The following is an 11,280-nucleotide window of genomic DNA, read 5'->3' as shown; positions in this document are numbered from 1 at the left end:
GCGTGTCCCATGACACTGGTTTTATTTTTCCTTTATCAACTTTATTATATGAACTCTTAACTCAAGGTTGTTACACCTCCAACCACATGTCACACAGAGTGAAAACACACAATCTATTTCATTTTCCATAATAAGAGTAGCTTTTATAGTCCAACCATTATGATAATTGTTAAAAAAATTAATAATAGCTCCCTTTGCACCGAGAGCACCCTAATGTATGAAAAATACCCAAGTTCTCCCACACATACTTTTCCGAGGCACATACTCTATCCTTTGTAGAAAGAAACATAACAATATTAATTTGACATCTATTTGCCTCCCACCCGAGGTTTATGTAAACAAACTACAACCACATCAATTCTCACATGATTGAACATGGCACTAATATAACAGTGTGGTGCAAGTGCATAAATCCTCACATCATTGGGCAAAGTGATAACATAACATTGAAGGTATTAGAGCACTCATCAATGAAATGATGAATCAAAAAATTACTTTTATTTTAATTTTCAAATAAATTGTCAAATCAAAAAATTACTTTTATTTTAATTTTCAAATAAATTGTCAAACATTGGAAAAACGAAAAAATAAAATGGCCTTCACCATGGGAATTATGACCCATAAGGGCTTCATCAACAAATCGGAAATTAGAAATAATTTTTACTGAAAATTCAAAAATAATTTTTGAATTTATGCAAAAAAAATATAAATATTAAGTATTTTCCTAGAAGTTTGGTTAAAATTGCAAAAAACACAGCCAAATAATGCACAATGAAACTTGACCCCAAACCAAATACTAGTCTCAAACTTGCCAAGGACTAATATGGGAACCAGACAATGCAAAACATGAGTTAATGTGCATATGAACCATGAATGAACAACTTGATGTTGTACAACAATTTTGTTTTTTTATCATTGTACATTTTACATTTAAAATTTTCAAGTAAATCCAGTGTTATTATGATGTGATGTACACGAGGCCATAATCTTATGTTGTAGTTATAATTTAACAATACATAGTTTTTGCTAACCGAATTTTTCAGAAATCCAAGTTACAACTATTAAGGATCAAGATTTTTGGGTGCCTTAAAATTTTTGATAGTGATAAATCCATTTCCACCATAAAACCTCAATTATCAATTTAGAAAAAAGAAAAACAAATTCCAAGAATTTTGGTAGGTAGACACCTTTTTCTCATCAAATTGAGGGTGATAAGATGCGCTATAAGCTAATGGAGTACCAGTAGAAGAAAATAGCTTTGTCTAAAAATTTGAGTGAATGTGGGAGATTTGTTGTTGGGATACTAGTTAATTAAGGAGGTGTCTTTAGTGCGAATTTTGGATGGAAAATTTTGACGTGAAACCTTGATTTGAGTTGTTGAAATTGATTTTTTGACTTTATATGTGGATTTAGTGCCACTTTTGGACTTTTGAGCAGAAAGCTTTGAGGGTGAAACCTTGATTTGAGTTGTTGATATTGATTTTTTGACTTTATATATGGATTCAGCACATTGAAAAACTCTAGTGTAGAGGTTACCCATAAAGTGTTTGATTTCTCTAAATTCCAGCTAGATTTTAGAGAAATTAAACCAAATAAAACCCACAAGAAAATTTTCCAAAAATTTCACTAAAAACAACTTGGTTAATAAAAAAGTCTTAAGAAATTGAAGCAGTTCATTAAATGTCTCAAAATTTGGAACACAAAAAAGCCTCAAAGTAGTATACTATCTATAAAAATTAGAAAATTTCATAGCAATCTTTAAAATGAAAATTTGTCTTTATAAATACATAAAATAGATAATAAATAAAATGATAAATACTATAAATTATACATAATGTTATTTTTTATCTCATACTTAATATAATATACGTAGATTATACTTCAAGTTTAGAGCTAAAATTATCTATGAAAGTTATTAAATTTTCATATTATAATTTTATGCTAGGACTCTAGTTGAATTTAAATATTAAGTACGAAATTTATTAAATTTTGGAATGATAAAATTTAATAAAATGAGTAATTAAAAAAAATAGTATGAAAAGTCAATTTCAACGAATGATCTGTGTACGCATCGCATGATCGCAGCCACTACGTAACTGTCATCTTCCGTCTCCCACGCAGCCACTACGTAACTATCATCTTCCGTCTCCCAAATCGACTACCAAGTGTCGCTGCTGACAAAAAGTGAGTATAAAAAATGAGGACCGCAGGAAATAAATAAATGAAAATTTCAATATATGAATATAAATAAAAGAAATTGTATTTTACATTTCCTTTTTATGTTACTAAGTTTATATTTCAATTTTAATGTTAAGATTAGGCGTGGAATTTATTAATTTGTACAATAATTGATAAATTTTTTTTTATATATATATAAAATCAAAAGTCAACTTCAACGCAAGATTTATGTGTGAGATTCGCATGGCTGGAGCCACTGCGTAACTATCATCTCCCGCGTCTCAAGTCGACTGTTAGCGTTGCTGCTAAAAATTGAGGAACGTGAGTATAGAAAATAAATGAGAGCGACATATTCTAAATAAATGAATTTTTGTGAATATAAATAATATAAAACAAATTATAAATTAGTTGGTAAAATATAGAAAATCTGATAGTATTTTTCAAAATCTGACTTACAATCGTTAAATTTCAGTATTTTAGGTATTTATAAAATTTTAAGTGTTTAACCTATTTCTGTTATAAAAAAATTAATTTAAACTGTTTCATTCTGATTTTTTCAATTCTTTTTAACTATATTTTAATAAGAAATCAATTTTTAAACTTTCTGAAACGAGGCCGAAAAAATATTATTGAAAAATAACTTTTAATATATTTTTTCATATTTAACATAATATAATAGACTAAGATTATATTTTAATTCTAAATTTAAAAATAAATTAATTACAAAATTTATTGATGGAATTAAAATAGATATTCTTTATTGTTAGAGATTTCAGCAAAGTCACATAGAGAATTTTTGTCAACGCGTTTCGAACCAACTAATGTGGTTCGGACAAGTTGAGGAACAAATTTGAGCGATCCGTTAAATAGAGTATGCAGGTCGTTCAACTGCTATATGAACGGCTATATGAACACGCAACGGTTAAAAAGTCCTTTCTTCTATTGAGAGCCTAGCTATGCTCAGGTTTCTGATTTACAAGCACAAGCTCAATAACATAGACAACCATAAACTTCCTAAGCTAGCTTTAAATTCCAGCCAAAATCACCTAAGGCTTAACCGAGGATGGCATAAGGACACAAGGGCCTGGTTAAACTATTGGGAGATCAATGAGAATGATGCTTTGCAAAACATAAATAACATTAAAGATATTGTTACTTCTAAGTTCAAAGAAAAATTGTGGTGTGAGAAAGATTTAGCGTCTAAAAGAAAATTAAGTTATTATAAGAAGGTCATCAACCCCACCCTTGAAGATCAAAAGTATCTCTCTATTCTAACTAGCTCAAAAAAGAAAATTAATATAGCAAAGATTAGAACGAATTCTCATGAGCTCCATAGCGAAACTGGCCGCTGGGTAGTTCCTAAAACGCCATGGATGGAAAGGATCTGCCATATTTGTGAGAATGGGAGCATCGAGGATGAAAACCACTTCCTCTTAGAGTGCCCTACATACAACCACATTAGATCTCAATTTCACAACCTTTGTTACAATACCGACCTTCCTAGCCTTTTACAATGCCAAAATTATAGTGAACTCGGGAGGCTTCTCTCCAAGCTTTTTGAGCATAGGAATAAAATCTTAAATCAGAATAAATAATTTGTCTTTTTAGGTCCGATAGATCATTATTTGGTCAGAGCGGACGTTAACCACCACCATCATCATCATCATCATATATATATATATATATATATATATATATATATATATATATTATTTTTATTAATTAATTAATTAATTATTTAAAGTAATATTATTGTATTATATTAACTTCAAGCTAATATTACTATATTAATTTTAAATTAAAATTTTGAATATTATTATCAAGGGTAATTTATATTTTATTTTTATATTCTATTATTATTATTATTAATTTTTATTTATTATTATTATTATTAATTATTATTTTTATTTTATATCAAATTATTAAAATATTATCATTAATAGTAATATTATTGTAATAACCTTTAGTAATATTATAAGATTAACTCCAAGGTAATATTATAATGTTAATTTCCAATTAATATTAATAATATTAGTCTCAGGTAAAATTATTATTATTTTAATTTTTTTAATTTTTTTTTTAATATATGAGTGAAATGAATAAAATTGCAATAGTTAATTATTAATAATCTATGTCTAGGGTGAATAATTAAAAGAGTGATATTACTATTACTAAACCAATGATATCAAGAGAAACCAACGACCAGCTAGACAAACAGAGAGGGGTAAGGCGAAGAAGAGGCTAAGGTAAAAGGGCTGGGATCCAACACCTACTGATCTTCCAGCCGTCATCCCTATTGAGATTCAAAGGTCTTTTCTCGATCTCAAGGGCTTCCCTCAATTTACGATGGTGAAACTGCACCACTCTTGCGATAACTTGAGCCTCTTCTTTCCCAAATAAAATAAATAATAAAATATTTTATAACATTTTAACTAACATTTTGTAAAAAAAATTAAGTTCTTATTATAATCATTTACTAAAGTGTTATAAACCATAAGCCCTAATACTTTTATAATAATTTAAACCACTAACGCTAAACCCTAAATGGTAAACCCTAAACCCTAAACCCAATGCATTTTATAACATTTTGAGAATTGTTTTGTATCTTTTATTCAAGTTTTTATTAAAATCATTTAATAAAGTGTTATAAACCCTAAACCCTAAATCCCAAAGCCTATACCCTGAACCGTAAAAAGCTCTAGCCACGACTTAAGTATCCCCTCCGCTTCTCAAATCCACTCCCAAATCGTCTGAAGACCATAGAAACTAAAAGAGCGGTCTACTGAGCGACTTTTTAGCCCGAAAATTGCTCCTGTCGGAAAAGAGCTCCAGCGAATGGGGACAGGGACTCCTGCTTTCCAAGCAGACTAGTCTATACATGCGAATTTTTGGACACTAATGTGATATGTGATATTGTATTGATGGTCATAGATACCATGGGGAACAAGGATGAAATTTGATACTTAAATTGACAGTTATTTGGTGGTGTCTCTGTTAAATATAGTTAATTTTTTTTTTTTTAATTTTCATAATTTTTTGTTGGAATTGTGAAGATAAATTGTGAGGTGGGGAAATTATCAAATTTAATGACTAAGTCTATTTTGAAATTCCAACTCTCATAGTCAAGATTTCCGATAGAATAGGGTAGTGTGGATAGGATATACCTTACTTGTATTTTTCTTGTTGAGACTAAGTGCTTCTTCTATAGCAGACTATGATGTGTAAGGGAGTCTGTTTGTCATCAAAGTTGAAATTTTACTCATGTTTGCCAAAATTAAATAACTATACAAAACATTTAAACCATGTCTGATCATAAAAAAATTTGCAAAAATTTGCAAGTGAAGAAATCAGATTCATATCGGTATTTAAGATGGATCTATGATGTTTTTTTTTATCAACAATTACAAGAAATACAAACCCTACAGCGGTAAAGATAGAGTGGAAGGAAGAAGAGAAAGGAGAGTTGAAGCCAAGGACATTGTGTATACAATACATTGTATCCTTATTTTTCTTGTTGAGATGAGGGGCTTATTGTAGAGATGAGTATGATATGTAACCGTGTTTATTTCTCATCAAAGTTGAAATTTTACTCATAAAAAAATTATAAAATAGATAATAAAATTAAATAACTATACTAAACATTTAAACCATATGTGTTCATAAGAAAATTTGCAAAAAATTGCAAGTGAGGAAATTGGATTCTCCTCTACTTATGTTAGATTGGTATTTAAGATGGATTTATGCTGGCTATTTTTTATCCACAATTACAAGAAATTCAAAGTCCCCCAATGTAAAGGTAGAGTCGAAGGAGGAAGAAAAATGATTTAACCGAAGGAGAGTGAGGCTCTACAAAAGAGTGAAGTAGCGCCTGTGGAGGAACTTCAGAATCTAGCGAGAGCTCTCAAGTTTGGTTGGACACTTCTAGCAATCTCAAAGATGTCTTTCTCTCTCACATATGATTGTTGCCTTCAAGATCCGAAGATAAATACTTTCGGACAACTTAAACCTCAGGCTCACAAAGAAGATCTCCTTTGTGAAATTTTTGAAATTTTGTTTATTAAATTTAATTTTCCAAATTTTATTTATCTTATTAAAGTAATTTAAGAGATTTTTTATTCACATGCCTTAATAAATTTAAATATCTTTTAAATTTAAATATCTTTTGTTTATTAAATTTGATTATCCTATGATAATATATTTTATTTTTAATTTACACTATAACAATTTTTTTTTAAATTATGAATATAGCACAATATATTTTATTTATAATTTACACTATAACAATATATTTTAATGCGTGAATATAAAGATTCTTATTAATTTTAAATTTAATAATAAAATATTAAAATAATTTTTTAATAATATTTTTTAAAGTGTGAATATAATTTTTCTTATTAATTTTAATTTAAATAATAAAATATTAAAATAATTTTTTAACAGTTATCAGTTAAGTGTTTTGACATTTTTAAATATATTCAATCAATTAGAATTTTAAATAATAATGATTTTAATATATATTATTTATATTATTCAATAAACACTAAATTTGAATAGTTACCATTTTTTTAAAATTTTAAAATGATAAACCCAAAAAATTAAGACATTTTAAAGATAATAAACTCATTTTTTTTACCAAGATATTCTTTAAAATTCTCTAGAATTTAAATCACTCAAATTTTTATATGTGTAAATATAAATTTTAATTTAATAAATGCCTTTACGAAGATAGCCTTTAAAATTCTCTAAAAGAAAATCGCTACAATTCTTTTATTTTCAGATATAAGTTATAATCGAATAAATCTATTTCCAAATAAAACTTGGTATTAATAAACACCACTTTTAATATCTCAATCGCATAAATCATAATTTAATAAATATATTAATTAATTAATTTTTTATTTTAAAAAATGTTAGTTTAATATATAAATAGCAAACTATATAGTTTCTGTATTCATTTCAACTGTTATATTAATAGAAATCTTATTAAATCAAGAATTTAAATAAAGGGTTTTTTATTTATGATACTAAAAAGATCCTACTAGAATTTAAATGAGTTATCTAAGATTTTTTTTTGTTAATATATATCAAAGCATCAACGCATTAACATTATAAAATTTTTCAATTTTTTTTTTTTTTGGAGTTTTAAGATAAATTGTAAAATACATCAATTTTTTTAAGGACTTAATTTGAAAACAACAAAATTATACATATTTTATATATGAATTTTAGATGGAAGAAGGTTTGTTGATTTTTTTTCTTTTCTTAATTGAGGGTATAGATTGTCTCTCAAGGGAATATGTTCAACATATACTTCTTCTTAATGTTTATCAACGACTCGAGTGTATTATTGAGTTTCTTAGGTTGCAATGACTCTTAATAAATTTAAAAATTTAGATTCATGACATGTGGTTGCCCACCCACGAATTTCCTTTTGTGGGGATTTGAGATTATTCTAATTTTAATAGCTTCCTCCATGTTGACAATATTATATCTCTAATAAGTTCTTCATTATTATTTATAGCCTTCATTTATATATAAGAAAAAATATTTGGCAAAATCGTCAATTACTTTTAATAAGTTTAAAAAATTAGATTAGTGCCACACGGCCCCCCACCCACAAATTTCCTAGGGATTTGATATTATTCCAATTCTAATAAGTTCCTCGGTATTATTTATAACATTCATTTATATATAGGCAAATTTTATTAAGAAAAATGGTCCATCACTTTTAATAAATTTAAAAAATTATATTCATGCCTCGTCGCTCCCCATACGTCAAATTCCTAGGGATTTGACATTATTCCAATTCTAATAAGTCCCTCATTATTATTTATAACATTCATTTATATACGATAAAATTTTATTTAGCATTTTCTAGGGATTTAGCATGGCTCCCCACCAACCAATTTTCTAGGGATTTGCGATTATTCCAAATCTAATAAGTTCCTTCATGATAAGTTCGTCATTATTATTTATAACATTCGTTTATATGTAATAAAATATATAACAAGGTATTTTCCTACGTCTTCACTATGGTTCAAATAAATGCCATCCATTATGATGTTAAGATGTCTATTAAGATGTCCTTCAAGAAGATCATATGGTCTACTCCAATCTTCTTCTCTTGCTAGAAGAATATGGGCTACAAGTTGTGAATCTTATGTCTTCTTCGATTGATAACAAAGTTTTCCATACCATATATAAAAAGGTATTTTCCTATAATCGTGGCAACAAATTACTTCCCCATCTATTTGTCAATATCTGAACATTTATATATTTGTACACTTCCATAGGTGTCTCATAGTGGCAAATCTAACATGGAAAACCTCTATGAGAAGTTTGGGCAGTTGATATTGCATCACGAGACCAACTTATGGGACCTTGACTCTCGAGAGGAATAGCTATTGTTGCACAAATGAGGAGTAGAAGGTTTGACCATATTATGCCATGAATCTCCATGTGATGAATTATGTGTTCACTATAAATTTTGTAACTGAGTGTGGCTTAGATGTTAATGATTTGAAGGAGTGTTCTATGGAGATTTATTTACTTTTCATATACAAATGTATAAAAGTATCTCATTTATGAATTTGGTATGTCCTAGGTTTCTAATGTAGGATTAGTTTAGAACTAGATAAAGTAGCATGAATGAATTTGTATTCTAAAATTAATTAGCAATCATTCAATAACGCATTTTGAAATTGCAAGCTAATGCTATTATTTTTTCCTTTAAAGATGAGTATTGATCTATTTTAATCACAAATCTAGGAAGTGTTTAGAGTGATATAACTTTTGCTTGTGTATTTCTTTTTTTAAGTGAAACAATTGAAAAAAAATGTTTGCATCACAAAGATAAAATTGACAAAAAATTATAGCATAAATATAAAATAATAACATTACTTGAAATTCTTAAAAATGTTTTAACCATGAAAATCTATTTCTTTTCATTATACATATTAGTTGACAATCAAATACTTTACTTAATATAGCATTGAAATATTTTACCTATGAAGTACACTATTTATATTAATAAGTTCCATGATAAGTTCCTCCATGATTGATATATTATAGAAATTTAGAAATTATGGTTGACGTTTTGAAATGCATTTTTATTTTTAAGATTTTAAATGCATTATATTGTTAATTGATTATAAGCAAAATATATGAAGTCAAAATATAAAATTGGTTTGTTTTTTATTTTTTTTCTTAATTTAATTATCAATTTTTGAAATATATCATATAATAAAAAATTTATAAATTTATAGATTTAAAATTCCATCAATAATGTTTCACATGGTATATTTTTTACAAATTTAATATATTGAAATAAGATTATAGTAAATTAATTCATGGATTTACAAATGCCTATTTCATTTCGTTTCATTTTATATGAATTTATTTTTGTAAAAAAATATTATTTATTATTTATTATTCATTTGTTTATAAGGTTTTGCACTATATTTTGGTGTTTTTTTTTTCACTAAAAAACCTATAAAATAATAATTTATAGGGTTTGTTAATCTAAGGCTTCATATTCCTATGGTATAATATTATTAATAAGGTTTATAATATTAATCCTTGGGTTTAATATAAATCATGGTCAACCATGGTCCAACGTCACATTGCGATGAAGATTTTCTCAATATGAAAATTCACCAATGTCGCATTGTGACAAGAATTGTATCAATATGAAACTCAACCATGGTGAACCATGTTCCAACATCACATTTTGACAAAGGTTGTCTCGACCATGGTCACATTGTGACAAAGATTGCCTCTTGGTTTAATGTCACAGTGTCACAACCATGGTCATCCATGGTCCAACATCACATTGTGACACAGATTGTCTCAATATTGAAATCAACCATGATAAATGATGGTCAACCATTTTTCAACATAGTTTTGAGACAAGCGTTGTCTCAATATAAAAGTCAATCATGGACAACCATATTCCAATGTTGCATTGTCACAAATATTTATCTTAGGGTTTATATTCCTTAGGGTTATTATATTTAGTATTTGGGTTTAATATTATTCCCTTGGGCTTATAATCCCTTGGGTCTATTATTCCCTTTGTCTTATAATATTTATACTATGGTTTATATACCTTGGGTTTGTAATTTTCATCCCTTCGGTTTATATTATCAATCTGTTGGGTTTTAATCCATTGGATTTTACTATTAATCCCTTGCGTTGATAATATCAATCCCTTAATGTTTTATATACCTTTCATTTATAATATTAATACCTTGGGTTTAATATTATTCTCTTGTGTTTATAATACCTTTGGGTTCAATCATGGTCAACCATGGTCACATTATGACAAAGACTATCTCTTGCTGCAACATCACATTGTCACAACCATGGTCATCGATGGTCCAACATCACATTGTGGCAAAGATTGTGTCAATATGGAGATCAACCATGGTCAACGATGGTTAGTCGTTGTCCAATGTTTCATTGTGACAAACATTGTATCAATATAAAAATGAATCATGGTCAACTATATTCCAACTTTGCATTGTGACAAATATTTATGTTAGGCTTTATAATATTTATCTTAGGGTTTATATTCCTTGGGTTTATAATATTTATCCAATGGGTTTAATATTATTCACTTGGGTTTATAATCCCTTAGACTTATTATTCCCTTGGGTTTATAATATTTACCTTAGGGTTTATATACCTTTTGTTTATAATATTAATCCCTTGGGTTTAATATTATTCCCTCGTGCTTCTATTAACAATCCATTTGCTTTCTAACCCCTTGGGTTGATCATTCCCTTCGATTTATAATATCAATCCCTTACGTTTAATATTATTCCCTTGGGTTTATAATACCTTTGGATTTTAGAATTAATCCCTTGGGTTCACTATTCGCTTAAGTTTATAATATCAATCCATTGGGTTTAAAGGGTTCATATTCCTAGTGTATAATATTATTCATAGGGTTTATAATATCCTAAGGTTTAATATAAAAGGCTTTGGTTTACAACCATGGTCATCTATGGTCAACGACAGTCACAATGTGCCAAACATTGTCTCAATATGAAAATCAACCATGGTCCAACATCAGATTGGCACAAACATCATCTCATTATG

This window comes from Pinus tabuliformis, chromosome 2_2 (genome assembly GCF_031772625.1).
Source record: "Pinus tabuliformis cultivar Carrire ecotype Pingquan chromosome 2_2, CPIR1, whole genome shotgun sequence".
Lineage (NCBI taxonomy): Eukaryota > Viridiplantae > Streptophyta > Pinopsida > Pinales > Pinaceae > Pinus > Pinus tabuliformis.
The sequence above is the reverse complement of the archived record's forward strand: the minus strand, read 5'-3'. Positions refer to the sequence as shown.